Source organism: Suricata suricatta, chromosome 1 (assembly GCF_006229205.1).
Source record: "Suricata suricatta isolate VVHF042 chromosome 1, meerkat_22Aug2017_6uvM2_HiC, whole genome shotgun sequence".
NCBI classification, from domain to species: Eukaryota; Metazoa; Chordata; class Mammalia; order Carnivora; family Herpestidae; genus Suricata; species Suricata suricatta.
The window spans coordinates 67,412,486-67,429,178 of record NC_043700.1 but is presented as its reverse complement, the minus strand read 5'-3'; positions in this window follow the sequence as shown (position 1 = coordinate 67,429,178).

Here is a 16,693-nt window from a genome sequence, read left to right as displayed (position 1 = left end):
CGAATGACAGACTATAAAATCTAACACTATAAAAATCTATAAATGTTCAAAAATCTGTAGAAATACTATCACTTTATATGATAATATATATTTGGTCTCAGTCCCATTTCTTGTCCAGAGTCTCTGAAACCCTTGGAATTTCCTACCTGCTGGGGGAGATCAGGTCTTTTGTTATGTTAATGTATTGTAGTTTGGTCACCTAAGGGGGGAATTTAATTGCCAGGATGAAAAATCCTGTGATTGGAGTGTTGAAATGGTCAGTCCACTCCTTGGCTTTCAGAAAAGAAAGAAGGGATGAAAGTTGAATAGACTGACAATGGCCAATGATTTCATCAATTGTGACCATCTAATAAAACCTCCATGAAAACCCAGAAGGATCAGTTAGGAGAGTTTCTGGGAATTTTGAGGACAGTGGCATCTGTGGAGATGACATAAAATCTCCATGCCCTTTCCCCATTTCTTTATGCAAGTCTTTTCTCTGTTTTTTCTTGGGTTTTACCCCTTTATAATACACTCATGATCTAGTAAGTAAAATGTTTCTCTGAGTTCCGTGAGCTGTTCTAAGAAAATAGTCGAACCTGAGAAGAAGGGTGTGGGAATCTCTAATCTATAGCCAGTTCGTCAGAAATACAGATGATAATATGGTTTTACAATTAGGGTCTGAGGTTGAGGGGATTCAGCAGGGCTGCCTGGTTGGCTCAGTTGGTTACGCATCCGGCTTCAGCTCAGGTCATGATCTCATGGTCTGACGTTGAGGGGATTGAGGAGAATCTTATGGGACTGAGCCCTCAACCTTTGGAATATGATGCTGTCTCCAGTTAGTGTCAGAATTGAGTTGAATTGTAGGACATCTAGATGGTGTCAGAGAATCCCTTATTGGTGGGGGAAACTACTTTCTACTAAGAACTGGAATTGCAATTTATATCTTTATTTATTTATTTTTTACAATTAAGCAAATTGCTTTATAGTGAGAATACCAACTAAAATTAAATGAAATCAAAAAATGGTAATTTTTTAACCATCATGTGTTAACAAAGCTGCATTCCTTTTGGAGGCTCTGAGGGATATCTATTCTCCCACCATTTCTAATTTCTAGAGGCCACTTGCTTTCCTGGGCTGATAGTCTCTTTCTCCATCTTCAGAGTCAATGATATCATCTTCAAATCTCTCTCTGGGGTTGACCCTCCTGTCTTCCTCTTATGGGCACCTTTGTGATTACATTGGGCTATCCAGGTGACCCAGGATAATCTCCCCATCTCAAGAGCTTCATGTTAACTAATCTACATCATCCCTTTTACCATGTAAGGTAACATATTTACAGGTTATGGAAATTAATGTGTAAACATCTGGGACTGTGGGCATTATCCTGCCTATCCCAAAGGGTATATAGGAATTCATTACAATATTTCCATAGGTCATAAATTTTTTCAAAATCCAAGTCCTATTTTGAAAGTATGCAATTTAAAGATATGCATGATTTAGTTCCCACATTCTAGATTATAATGAGAGGGAGGAAATAAAAAGGAAATAGTGAAAAGGTTTTCCGAGGAAATTAGAAACTTAATTTATAGGTTTAAAAATATATTTGTATGTAATACATATATAATATGTACATGTAAATGTATTATATTACACATATGTATTTTAGAGGGGCAGAGTTTCTGTGGTTTTATGCATCATAAATACAACATACACATGTTTCTTGCTTTGCAAACTGACATTGGGATTGGTGATTCTGATGGTTTTATATATGTTATATATATACACACACATACACATATACCCCCACATATGGGAATATGTTTTTTCTAATGATTAACATGAGAAAGAATCAGGGATGCCTGATTGGCTCAGTAAGTTAAGCATGTGATTCTTGATTTCTCCTCAGGTCATGATTTCATAGTTGGTGATTTTGAACCCCACCTCAGCATGAAGCTTGCTTGGGATTGTCTCTCTCCCTTCCTCTCTGAACCTCCCTTGCTCATTCTCTCCCTCCCTACCTCTCTCTCTCTCTCAATAAATAAATAAACTTTAAAAAAACGAAAAAGGATTACCTTCTATTGAATAATTTATATTTTTTGATTTAGTAATCATATTTAGAAAGACCTTTCACAACCCAAATTTCCATCATCACCTATTCATGTAGACTTTTCTTAATGCTTTGAATTTTTTATATACAATCATAATGTAATTCTAACATTTTTCTTCTCCAAATGGTTAACCACTTATCCTAACATGATGTTATAGTAATCTATATTTTCTCATGAACTATAAATCCTGTGTTTATTAAATAATAAATAGCAATGATTTTATATTATTATTATTTTCTGTTTTATTTATTTTTGAGAAAGAGAGAGAGTCAGCATGATCAGGGGAGGGCCAGAGAGAGAGGGAGACACAGAATCTGAAGACAGGCTCCAGGCTTTGAGCTAGCTGTCAGCACAGAGCCCAATGCCAGGCTCGAACCTGGAACCCTGAGATCATGGCCTGACCTGAAGCCAGAAGCTCAAATGATTGGGCCACCCAGGCGCCCCAAGCAATATGATTTTAAATAGCAATTTCTTGTCTGATTATGTGAGATGCTAATTTGGTGTGGGCAGCGTTCAGGTTTTGTTAAGCTTTTAAGTATTTGGGATCACTGCATGCTTAGTGGTGACAGTCGCTTCAAATCATAATGTATTTGTTAAACATAATGAATCATGTCTGTGTCAGTTTCTGATATTTAGCACTAGGATTGAAGATGCTGGGGTTTTTTTTCTGTTTCTAAAGGGAAATTTAAAAATTCATGTGGTGTATGACAGAAAGACTCATCAAATTGACATTCCAAATTCATTATACAGAGTCTCAGAATCACATTTTAAACCTCAGTTGTGATTTGCCAGTAGGAAATTTCATCAAATATTGGGATCCCACAGTATGTGACTAGAATCTCAAGCAAGTGTTCTGAAAACTGCCTCTTACACTGAAGACATGACAATTTCACAGAAATTATTGTTTATATAGTAATTTTCCATGGGAATGATTTTAGTTAAAAAAGAAAACTAGGAAGGAAGGAAGAAAGGAAGGAAGGAAAAAAGAAGGGAGGGAGGAAGGGTTGCTGAACTGGTGATACCTCAGGTCGTGAGGTCTCAACCCAGCCTGTCCAAAAGGAGTAGCTAAGGATTCTTTATCTTGTCTTGAGAAAGAACTGAAGGACACAAATGCAACACAGTGGATGAGCAATACAAGTAGAAAGTTTATTACAGTGAAAAGCACACACTTGAGATATGATAGTGCACAAGAGAGAGGGGTAGCACCTGGGTGATTCAGTCCATTGGGTGTCCAACCTCTGCTCAGGTCATAATCTCACCGTTGATGAGTTCAAGCCCCGTGGTAGGCTTTGTGCCAACGCTTTGGATTCTGTGTCTCCTTTTCTCTCTGCCCCTTCCCTGTTTATGTTCTCTCTCTCAAAAATAAAATAAAAACATAAAAAATAATAATCAATATAAATAGAGAGGTTGGATTTCTATCTTCTTAATCAACAGTTGTTAAGTAGCAGGAGGAATATTACTCCTTGGGGTGGGAAGGAAGTTTTCAAGCTTTTTCTTCTAATTTGGCCAAGGGATTCCTGTCATGACATCCACCATCTTCAGCCTGTCTATTTTGATCTAGCTTCTTGTGGATGCTGCCAGGACAGGTCTTTGACTTTCCAAATCGCTGGCCCTGGCTTCCTCTATGCTGGCCTCCAAGTAGCCTATGAGAACCTGACTGCCTAATTTAAGGGAAGGAAAATAGAAAGGGAAAATAAAAATGAAAATAAGTCACCCAATTCTCTCTATGCTTTTCATGGTACATGCAATACCAAGTGTAGGAGGTCCTGGGACTATTTAACTCAAGGCAAATACCTGTGTAGTCACTCTTTTTGCAAATTATGTTACAGCCAGAAATATCAAAGTTGTGACTAAGTTTTTCAACTCCAGAGAAGAGAGGCATTGAAGTATACTGACAAAAGTTAGTATTTTACTGGATTCATTAAATTCTAAGTTTATAAATATTTTTATTCTTAACGTTATACTCTTTTAAAAATGTCTTCAAGGATGATAATGTAAGTTTTTAGGTCAATATCTTCTTTCATCTCTTTTTATTCTCATCTAATCTTCCACATGCCTTGGAAAAGACACTGTGTCATGTGATGACTTCATTATTATATCATTTCACATATCATTGTAGAAAATAACATATTGCCTAGGGTTTTAAAATATATATGAACATAACACATCAGATGGGTTAATGTACAAAATTTTGAATAAAGTATGCTGTGAAAATGATACCTTTTTCTTTGAATTTATGAAAAACATACATGAGCCAACAACCTCAATAGAGTAAATAAAATAATTTTTAAAAGATTATTTATGGGGCTCCTGCATGACTCAGGGAGTTAATCATATGACTCTTGGTTTCAGTTCAGGTCATGATCTCACAGTTCATGAGGTCAAGCCCCACATTGGACCCTGTGCTGACAGCACAGAGCTTGCTTGGGATTCTCTCTCTCCCTCTTTCCCTCTGCCCCTGCACTGCTCCGGTATCTCTCCCTCTCTCTCTCTCTAAAAATAAATAAATAAACTGTAAAAATTTTTTAAAAATTATTTCTTGTGTTTTATTTTTGAACATTGTAAGAACCGCAGTGACCATTATCATACATATTGTCAAGTGATTTATTGATAAACTCATCTTTTTACCAAACCCATGACACAGAAATATATAGTATGATTTATTTTCTTAAATGTGGATTTTAATTTGAAAACTCCATGGAAAATGCTATTAAGGTGATGTTAAGTCCCAGTTTATGTGGGATCATTCTGTTTGCCCTGTTATTCTGGGATATTATTAATAGCACTTTCACTCTCAAGGTATCGTGGATCGTGATAACAAATTATATAGCCACAGGATGCGTGACCCATTCTTTTGATTTTAGATGATAAGAATTTTCCCAAGTGACGTTTAGATAGATGACAAAAGAAGGTCTCTCCAGACATTTATAAATACGTGTTGGTCATAGCTACACGAGGTATAGAGAGGGTAAATGACCTTCATCATTTCAAAAGCCAACAGGATTTTTACTGCCTGACAAGGCAAAATCTTTTGTTGCGACACTAGCCTTAATCACAGGTTTTCTGGAAATAAAATCAACCTCTGGAAATTCATTTAACTATCAAAATTACTTAACCATTAAAAGAGTACTTTTATTAATGAAAAAGATAAATTGAGCCTTAACATTAAAAGACATTAGCATGCATGCTAGTGCTTTTGCCTCTGACAAAGGAAATCCAAGTTTAATTCCTTAACAGATCATTAACAAATCCCATGACCTTTTGGGAGTAAGTTCTTCATAAGTGCTGGGTTTATTTCCTTATTGGCAAGAGTTGATCCAGATCAGAGGTTTTTAAAATCTTGATCTGCTAACCACTGTTGAAGTGCTCACCAGTCTGTGGCCTAATGCAAAAATATAAAACAGTTTTTTCTAAAGTTAAATTTATTCGACATAAGCATTTATATTTTACTCTGAGATTATATATTTAATATATTTTGATGAGAGAATGGTATTAGTTGGTAAAAATTTTAATTTGTTTGACTCTATTACTTGATAAATCTTATGAAACTTGTGTATATATTTTTTGTGTGCTAGCCCAAAGGAATAATTGTGCAAAACAGTTATGATGGATTGGTAAACATCATGCTTCAATAATTGTTCCTAGCTCCATTACAATGGATAGAGGCTCAGTCTTTAAGTCTTTCTATTTTGAATGTGTGTATGTATTTCCATTGACTCCAAATACCTTCAATGAAAACCGAATACATGGAGGAAAATATGAGAATATTAGGCCCAAATAAATAGGCTCCTTAGATTTCCACAGGCCTGGTTATATATTAGGATTTATGGCAATGCCATGACTCAGAATGGTAACAGGAATAACTGCTATGGCCCAAACTCTAAGTTACATTAGGGACAAAGCCTTAGAAAGAAGATAATAAATGTGTTTTTCCCATTGGGAAGGGTATTTCTTTTGTGAGTGCCCGGACATACTCTTTAAACTTAAGGTTTCACATGATGTGTTTTCTTTTATCTTGTTGAGTGTTTTTGTGTGACTGTTGGAATAAACACAGCAGCACTTTAGGAGGCCATCATACTGGCTTTAAGGAAAAAAGATGAGAGGACCAGGAAAAAAAGGAGAAAAGTTTTTAAACTGCTAGAAGAAATAACTTCAATGCTCAGACCAGGGTAAAACCCTTTTAAAGCATGAAAAGACATACTATGAGTTCTATTAATAGTACATTTAATGTGTAGAGATGGGGGAAATGGCTAAAAGAAGAATTAGTATATCATGAACATTATTATTAAATTGACTTAAATTTTTGAAGCTAATTACTAGTTTAGCCTCCACTTTTGAACAGAGAAAATAATGTTAGAAAGAGAAGTGATCATCCTTTTGTCTGAGGGTAAATGCTGGCAACAGAGTGAACCTTAGAAATACAGAAGTACTTGAAACGTCAAAGAAATTTTACTTCCTAAAGTATGAATTCATAAACATTTACTGGGCACCCACTCTACACAGGGTGTGAGGCAACTGAAGTTGCTGATCCAGGCATTCTTCTAAGGAAAATTACTACCCTGTGGCAAACTAAGATGTGATAGTGAGCAATACATATCATATTATTAGGATAAGGTCTATGTTATGTATCCTGGATGGGGTGTTTAGATTAAATAGCTCCTGGAGGGCAGTTTTTCACTAGAGAAAAGTGTATAGGAGATGTGAGATGTAAGCTGAATTTTGTAAAAAGTTTTGACTAGAGTGTGGGCAGAGCAAGGACATCTAAGGAAGGGGAACACACGAGGTGAACTTATGGAGCTGAGCAGGACAATAACTGACCAAAGGAAACTGTAAGGACAGTAGTCTAGTTGGAACAATCAACACTAACCTCTAGATATTCTTCTTTTTTGACAAGTTTATAAAAGCAAAGAAAAATCATAGAAAATAGAACAATATAATTTTAAAAAATTTAATGTTTATTTTTGAGAGACAGAGAGATAAAGCATGAGTGGAGGAGGAGCAGAGAGAGGGAGACACAGAATCTGAAACAAGCTCCAGGCTCTGAGCTGTCTGCACAGAACTCAATGTGGGACTCAAACTCATGGACCGCAAATCATGACCGGAGCTGAAGTCGGACGTTTATCTGACTGAGCCACCCAGGCAGCCCAGAACTATAGGATTTTAAGAGCAAATGCTCCCACACTTTCCTATCCATGACTCATTCCCAATTTGTGGCCAGTTTTGAGTTTGCCTTTCAGAAATTTTCAATGTTTTTATGAGTATATATACCATGTCTTGTGTATTTATACATATATCATTTTTTCAGTGTTTTTTGAATCTCTTAAAAATGTTTAACAGTAAATAATAGTTATATTTTTTTGTCTTTCACATTGTGTCCTTTAACAACTGCTTAGTATTCTTTTCTATGGATACGTTCTAATTAAGCAATCTTTATCCCACTGACAAACACTTAGCTATTTCTGAGATTTTCCCATACGAACAATATTAGGATGAGAAAAAAGTTGCATCTATATGTTTGTAGGATACTATGTAAATATATTTAGAAGTCAAATCAATGAGTCAAGGCAAATTGCATTTTAAAGTATAATAAATATTACCAGTTGTCCACTATATTGTTCCAGTTTTTAACCCTATCAACAGTGCTAGAGAAGCATAAATGTAGTTTCAGACATGACACATATATTGCTGTGGTAAAAGCTAGAGTGAGAAGCTAGAAGATGGACAGGCCAATCTTGTGAATCGCTTTTAATTGGAGTAGACCCGTGAAATAACAGAGAGCCTTGAGACACAAGTCGATAATAAGCAGCAACCCACAATAATTTTTTTTCTTTCTTTCTACAAGCTCACAGAGTTATCTTTGAAATGAGAAGAAATTATTAAACTAAATTAGGCAGAACATGTGTCCCTGGATCACGTGGTGGCCCTACAGGAATGGTCTCCAGGATAGGGAGCTTGGACTATTGGTTCCTGTAGATGGACTAAAGCAGCAGGACCCTTTCTACAGCAGGTGTCTAACCTCACAAGAGAGACAAAGCTGAGCAACTCCATTTTCCCAATCTATTCCCCTCCTAGTTTTGGGTCTAGCCTCTGGTCTTTTAATTTTTCTTTTGGTGAAATAATTTCTCTACTTCTCATTTTAAAAGAGTTTTCTAAAACTGTCCAAGTGGAAAGAGAGAGTATCTGAGAAAATCTGCTCATCCTGACTAAGGAAATTTTGGTTTGGATAATTTGAGGCCAAAAAAATAAACAATTTCTTAAAAATAACATTAGAAGACTTCATAACATAAAAGAATGAGGTACAGTAAAAATAATATTTTAGGTAGAATTTGCTTTTTAATTTGATGAGTTTCAAAGAAATATAGTTTACTATATTTCACTTTTATTTCACGTTCTTTCCTTCCTTCCTTCCTTCCTTCCTTTCTGTCTTTCTGTTTTTCTTTCTTTGAAAGAGAGAGAAGAGAGAGAGCATGGGGAAGAGACAGAAAGAGAGAGGAAGTAACCCATATGTTTACCTTTTGTAATAAAAATCTTATTAAATAAGGACCAGAGAGATAGAGAGATAGGATAAGATCCAAGGTAATATATTTGTAAGGAAGTTTCTTAGGGTGAACACTTTAAGAGAGGCTGAAGAAAGACCAAGATGTAAAAATTAGAGGCATATGTTGCAAAGGGAATTCAGGTTCAAAGATCACAGATCTTCCTACTCATTGTAGATTAGCATGGGAACTGGTACAAGAAAAGGTGAGAGTGTTTTAGGAAAGTGAGAAGCAGGGAGGTTTGAGTAAACTGTTTGCAACACCTGATATTTTAAGCTCGAGATGGCAACATTAATAAGTGGAGAAGTGGTGCTTGAGTGGCTCAGTTGGGCTACCTACTATGGCTCAGGTCTTGATCTTGGGGTTCGTGAGTGCAAGCCCAGCGTCGGGCACTGTGCTGACTGCTCAGAGCCTGGGGCCTGTTTCAGATTCTGTGTCTCCCTTCCTCTCTCTCTCTATTCTTCTCCCACTCTCACTCTGTCTTTCTCTCTCTCTCAAAAATAAATAAAGATTAAAAGAAAATTAAAAAAATAGATAAATAGGGGGAAAATGGTTGCTAGGAGAGCCCAGAGAGAGTTGGATAGCATGCAGTTTTTGAAAATCTAGTCTGGATGCCATCATATTAATCTGCCAAAATCTGGTCTGTTAGCAGGACAGAATCTCTTAGGTAAGCCAGCTTCCACTTTTTGCAATTAATCAGGAAGACAATTGATAACTATGCCAAGAATTCCTCTGTTGAGAAAACCATTATCCTTGAAAGTACATCAAAATTCGTGTTGTGAAGTTGAATTAATGCAGGTCAAGTGCATGGGAGATCCCTCAGTGATAAGAATAGTAAACTACCAAGGGCAAATTACTCTTTATCCTTGTTCTTTGAGAGATTGCTGGATCTGCCACAAATAAAAAGAAATCAAAATAAAATAATTGCAGATTTCAAGTTGATTATTCTTGCTGGTCATTGAGATTTGGTCATTATGAAGCAAAAGGTGCATGTTCTAACAGTTTGGTCTATCTTTGTATGCATTTTCACTCTCCCAAATTGGCAAAGAAAACAAATCATTTATTGTTTTAGTTGTTTTTGTGATTTTAAAATTATTATTGAAAGATGTTTGTTTAAAGATCTTTGAATAAAGGCAATGCTTTATGGCTTTTCTTCCTTTCAGCAAATTAAACTAAGGCCTTTATTGGAAAGGGAAACAGAAATATCATAAGAAAGACCTGCCAAAGTGACAGCAAGCTAAAAAGCATTTAGTTTGCATTCTTAGAACTTTTCTTTCTTTTCCAGCCAACTCATTATTATCTAATGGAGGAACAGAGGGAAGGAAAAAGAAGTCTTAACACTTGCATATGTGAAGTTTTTTCCTTCTTCTTTTTCTTTTCTTTCTTTTTTTTTTTTTTTGCCAAGATTATTGCTAGTCTCAGACCAATATAATGAACTCTTAAAAATGAAATTGTATCAAAATTCCATAAATGTAGAGGGATAGATCTTATTAGGAAAAAGCACTTTTTAGGGCCAGATTAAGCAAGAAAAAAGTTTTTACTTACTATACTTATAAGAAGGAACTTTAATCATGAGTCTTTTTTTTTATTGAGACAAAATTTACATAAAATATGTAACCAGTAAAATTTTTAAAATCTTTATTTATTTTTGAGAAAGAGAGAGACAGAGTGGAGGCAGAGGAAGGACAGAGAGAGACGGAGACACAGAATCTGAAGCAGGCTCCAGGCTCTGAGCTGTCAGCACAGAGCCTGATGTGGGGCTTGAACTCACCAACTGGGAGATCATGATCTGAGCCTAAGTCAGATGCTTAACCAACTGAGCCACCCAGGCGCCCCAAAATATATAACCATTTTGAAGTCAACAATTCAGTGCATTCATAAAAATGTGTAACTACCACCTCTATTTATTTCCAAAACATTTTCATCACTTCAAAATGATTCTACACTCATTAAATTCCTCCCCATCCTCCCTGCTCCCATTCTCTGGTAACCACAAATCTGTGATGTTTCTATGGTTTTACCTATTGCGGATATTTCATATTAGTGGCATCATAGAATATTGACTGTGTCTGGCTGGATTTTGTGTTTGGCTTCTTTCACTTACATAACGTTTTCAAGGTTCATCACAATGTAGCATACATTAATGTTTCATTCCTTTTCATGAGCGAGTAATATACCATTGTTTGTATATACTATTATTAATCTACTAATTCATTGATACACATTTGAGTTGCTTCCACCTTCTAGTTATTGTGAATAGTGCTTCTATAAACATGTGTGTACATATATTGTTTTAAATACCTATTTTTAATTTTTGGCATATATATCTAAGAATGCAATTGTTGGGTCAAACAGTAATCTGTTTTTAAGTTTTTTGAGGAATTTCCAAACTGCTTTCCACCACGACTGAACCATTTTACATTCCCACCAGCAGTTATGAGGTTTCTAATCTATTTACATCCTTTCCAAGACTTGTAACTTTCCATTTATTAGCTTCTAGGCATCCTAGTATGAGTGGCACTGCATTGTGGTTTTGATTTCCATTTCCATAATGACTAATAATGCTGAACACCTTTACATATACTTTTGGTCCTTTGTGTATTTTTTTGAGAAATGTCTATTAGAATCCCTTTTGATTATTCTATTGTCTATTTTGGCTATTTAAGAATCAGGCTGCCATTTTCTTATTGAGATGTAAGAGTTCTTCATATATTGTGGATACTAGACAGACCCTTATCAGGTAAACTTTTTGCAAGTATTTCTTCCTTTCAATAGGTTTTCTTTTTCACTTTCCTGATAACTCACTACCAAATCAAAAGTCAGGAAAATTTACTGCTATTTGTTTTTCTAAGAGTTTTATTATTTTAGTTCTTATATTTAGATAGATATTTTTTTGATTGAATGATTTAATTATATTTATTTATTTTGAGTAAAGAGGTCTTGGGTACAACAAGGGAGGAGATGCTGTGGTTGCGGATGGGCCCGTTGCCTGCTCTGACCTCACAGAGCATCATTGTGATGGAGCTCCAGAACCTGCCTATATAAGACCACGGCCCGGCCGGGTGTTTGGTCTCTATAGCACAGGAAGCCTTGGTGACCTGTTGGCCTGACCCTAGCTAGCTTGCTTTTTGTTTCTCTTTTGGTCGTTTGGTTCATATATTTTTTTTTCATTTTCATTTTCCTCCTTTTCTCTACTTATTTTATCTCCATTTTCTTTTTTTTTCCTTTTTCTTTTTTCCCCCCTTTTTTAGTTTCTCATTTTCCCCATTTTTCTTTATTTTTTTCCCTTCATTTTCTTTGTGTTTTTTTTTTTTATTTCTTTCTTTCCTATTAGCGTCTTAGTATAGTTAGTATCATTTATCTCATTGGTAGAGTTAGCATAGTATTGTTAGTATAACATAATTAGTCTGGTTAGTATTAGCAGTAGTTAGTCTGGTTAGTATTGTGGGTGGGTGGGAGCAGGGGTTAGCATATTAGCGTAGTTAGAAGAGGCAATCATGCTTTCAGGGCTATTACCCATTGTCTCAGACAATGGGGAGACCCATATCGATATGCCCTCCAAGACACAAGGGGAGGGCAGCTTCTCCATGCAGAGGGCAGCATCTCCAGGATGCCGGACCGCCCTGAAGCCGGGGATGTGGGACATCCAATATGTCCGCAAGACCCAGCAGGACCCTGCTGGCCTCCAGGGCCTTTGTTATGAGGCTGAGAAGCTGAAGACTTCCCATCAGCTGGACGTCATCGCATCCATGGAGGTGGTGGACGCCATCACAAGGGTTGCCCTCGTCTCCCGCCAGGTGAGCAGAGACCAGCTGGATGAGGCCTGCACACACCATGGCCGCATGGTCAACGACGTGCCCCACACTTTCTGACAGCTCCTGTCCAGTGTGGAGTGGTGCCACCAGCAAGGTATCTTCCCCGGGGACGTGAAGCTGGATATCTATTTTGAGTTAACTTTTGTGTATAGTATATGGTAGGCAGACAGTTTTATTTGTTTGCCTATAGATATCCAGTGTCCCCCACTTCATTTGTTGAATTGTGACTCTTCTTTCTCTATTTAATAATCTTGGATTTCTTGTCAAAGCATGTGGCTACAGATAAATAGGTTTATTTCTGGACTCTCAATTCTATTCCAGTAGTCTATATGTCTGTTCTTATGTTGGTCCTACAATGCTTTGACTACTATAGAATTGCAGTAAGTTTTGAAAGGGAGACATGTGAGTTTTTCATGTTTGTTCTTTTTTTGCAATATTGTTTTGGCTATTTGAAGCTTTCTGCAAAGTCCCTATGAATTTGAGGATTGGCCTTTTCCATTTCTGCCACAAAAAAAAGATAGGGTTTTCAATAAATGTATGGATTTCTTTGGGAATATTGCCCTCATGTCTTTCCATTTATTTAGAATTTATTTAATTTCTTCCAAAAATGTTTTGTAGTTTTGAGTGTCTTTTACTTCTTTGATTTAATTTATTCCCAGGCAATTTGTTTTTTTGGATGTTATTATAAATAGATTTATTTTATTCATTTCCTTTTAAATGTTTATTTCTGGTGTACAGAAGCACACCAGAAATGTGTGTCAATCTTGTATCCTGCAAATTTTCTGAATTTTTCTATTAGCTTTGATAGTTTTTGTGTGGGTTCTTTAGGTATCTATATATGATACATATATTCATGTCATCTTTGAATAGAGATTGTTTTACCTCTTTTCCAATTTGGATGATTTTTTTGTCTTTCTTTTTCTTGCCTATCTGCTTTGCCTAGAAGTTCCAGACAATGTTGAATAGTATTGGTGTAGACAGGTATCCTTGTCTCTGCCAATTGAAATGAGCATGTGGGTTTCTTTTCTCTTAATTTTATTCATGTGGTATATTACATTGATTGACTTTCTTATGTTGTACCAGCATTGCATTACTATGACAAATGTCAGGGTCATACTATGTAATGACCTTTTAAAAATGCAGTTGAATTTGCTTTGTTAGCATTTTCATTAGAAAGTTTGTATCTATTTTCATAAGGTCTATTAATTTTCTTATAGAAAACAGTTTCTTAATTCTTTAGGTTAAATTTTAGGGAGTAGTTAAAATTATAAGAATACCAACAGCCTCATTGAAAAGTACTTAGAAGATATGAGCAGACATTTCACATGAAAGAAAAGAGATGAATTTCTGATATAATTTTATATTAATCCTTAATTATAATAAAAGAAATGAAAATTCAGCCTTTATGAAAAAAAATTTGTTACCCATCATATTGATATAACCCTTGAATGGAAAGTATTTTCTATTGATGAAATTGGTGGAGGGTCACGGACATTCTTATATATTATTGGTAGTCATATAAATTGTTCCTAGACAGAACAATTTGGCACTTTCTATCAAAATTGAAATGAGGGGCACCTGGGTGGCTCAGTCGGCTGAACGTCTGGTCTGACTTTGGCTCAGGTCATGATCTTAAGGTTCGTGTGTTTAAGTCACACGCCTGTGTAAGCATGGAGCCTGCTTTGGATCCTCTGTCCCCCACTCCCTTTGTCCTTCTCCTGCTTCTGCTCTCTCTCTCAAAAATAAACCTTAAAAACAAATTGAAATCAATGACTCCTCTGACCTAGCAATGTTACTTCTATGCATTTTTCTATAAATATAAGAACACAAAAATTATATATACATAATACTTACTCTTTGCAATATCAAAGATTAGTAACAAAATAGATATGCATTAATACTGAATCAATTAAATAAGATATATTCGAGTAATAGATGCAATGCTACTATGAAAAAATACAGACTTAAGTGGAATTTAAATTGTTTGGAAGTCTTTTAAACATGTATCACAGGAAGCATAAATGACCTAAAAGTCTTCATCATGGGCTTGCTTCACAATCTTATTTATCAAGATAAGCCCCTGCATAAACTATTTCATTAAACTCTTTTCTTTCTTTCTCTTTAATTATATGTTGCTTTTTGTACCCCTTTTCAAAAGCTACTCTTGTTGGGAACTATCTGAACTTACCAGTAAAGTGAAAATTCCTGGTGAGGGTACAGCAAGTTTGCACGGTCTCTTGCCCCCAGACAGCTCCCAAAATCTACGCTCTTGAAACTTTCATTTCTTCTTGGGCACCAAACCTCAGAGTGCTTTGTTGATTAGTGTCAGGAGCAGCCTGTCCTCCTGCCCTGTCCCTGAGGTGTGATTGTACCTGGTCAGGGAAAAGATGAGTAAACTAGATACACCCTAATGCAAAATGTAATTTTTGCCTAAGCAATTAACTGATAACTGACTACCTTCTGGGCCTGTATGCCTTTGTAAAAGTCACTATTGCAATAAAATGTATCAATCATCTTTGGGACTGTGAGAGCAGGCATTATGTCTCCTGAGAATCCTGTTTTTCTGGGAACTTTCTCTTACAGTTATAAGCAGCCTAATGACTCTTACTCATAAAAAACTGATCTTTACTAAATAATGCTGTTTGCTTCTTAGTTAAAGGTTGCTTCCTTAAGGCTAGACCTGAGGTTTTATAAAAAGTACCTATGACAACATGAGTGTCTGTAGCTAAGTTTTTTATGACAATCATTACTACTAGAATTGTAACTTCTGCAGAACCCATGTCCTGGAAAATTGTAAAAATTATCTATGAGAAGTCATTTACTGCTCTTTCTGGTCCTTGTACCTTTTCCCACAAATAAAGCTTCAGAACCAGACAGGGTAGAGATGCCTGCCAGAGATGCCTGGTGATCAGAAAGAAACTTGAGGCTCTCTCACTCTCTCTTGCAAAAACCGTCCATCCTTCAGGGGAACCCTGGACCTGTTAGAGCTGGACTCCGGCATACTCTGTCAAATTTCAATTATGAAGAGCAATGTAACTTTTCTGTTTTTTTTTTTCAATTCTGATTTTTTCTTATGGTTTTTACAAGCATTAGAGTCTCAGGAGAGCAGGCAAGACAAAAATATCCTGAGACCTAGTAGGCCAGCAGGCTGGGTAAGAGACTGTGAACACTAATAGGTGTTTTTTTTCTTTCCTTTTTTTTTTTTTGGCCTTATCTCCTAGGATTGAAAACTAAAGGAATCTGTCAAAAACTGATACTATTAATGTAAGCTATGAGTTCCATAACTAACCTGATTTTAAAAAATTACTAACCTGATTTAAAAAAAAAATTAAGGGCATTTATTTCTGTAGACCAAGGAAATTGAGCCAGAAAACATAGTGGGGCAAAGGTCATATTCACTTTAAATACAAGATATGTTAATTATATAGCAATAAATGTTTGAAATATTTATAAGTTAAACAGTGCAAAGGCCACGTTTGCTTCAGCGAGTTTTGGAAAGATAGTCAATAGACTATCTACAAACGTGATTAAGGTACTAAGCTTTTATTCTAATGCCAAGGGTTGAGAAGACTTTTTTTTTCCTTCAGAACCTGATTGAATGGGGCACATTCTGGGTACCTGGACCTGCTGATCCTGCTGATCTTAGTTAAATTTTGGCTGGGGAAAAAAAAAATCTCAGTTGGAAAATCTTAATGATAAAGCCGCTTCCATATATGTGAGGCTTATATACACTATACTGAGAATTGCCTTGTACTGGAAAAACCACCCAAGAGAAATCTTTAATTACTTAAACAAGAAGCAAATGTTCTAGATGGCAAAGTACCCCAGAGGGTAAAATGGAAATGAGGACCATCTAATTGGCAGTGCTTTTCCGAAGGTATGTCCTGTAACTGTAAAGCATTGCTTACTTACTCACTCAGAGGTATGGGAGGTTGATGTGAGCCGCTACAGACAAGATGTCAGAAATGATAAGTGCCTGTATTTTTCCCTCAAGCGATTTTGTGAAAGTTTCCCGAGTAGTGCTGTTTCTGGTCTTAGGTGACAGTACGTAATGGGGACAGATCAACTTTCCTCACTAGTATGGTACCTAACACTACTCTCGTCGTTACAAGAATGGCAGCTTTGGGAGAGACACAGGAAAACACTTGTGATTGAACTTCGTTGTTGTTAGGAACTGCTCAGCCCAGAGGTAAAAGTAGGGGAACACAGGAGTTGAAAAACATCAAAAGGGGAATCTTTCTGAGCATACATC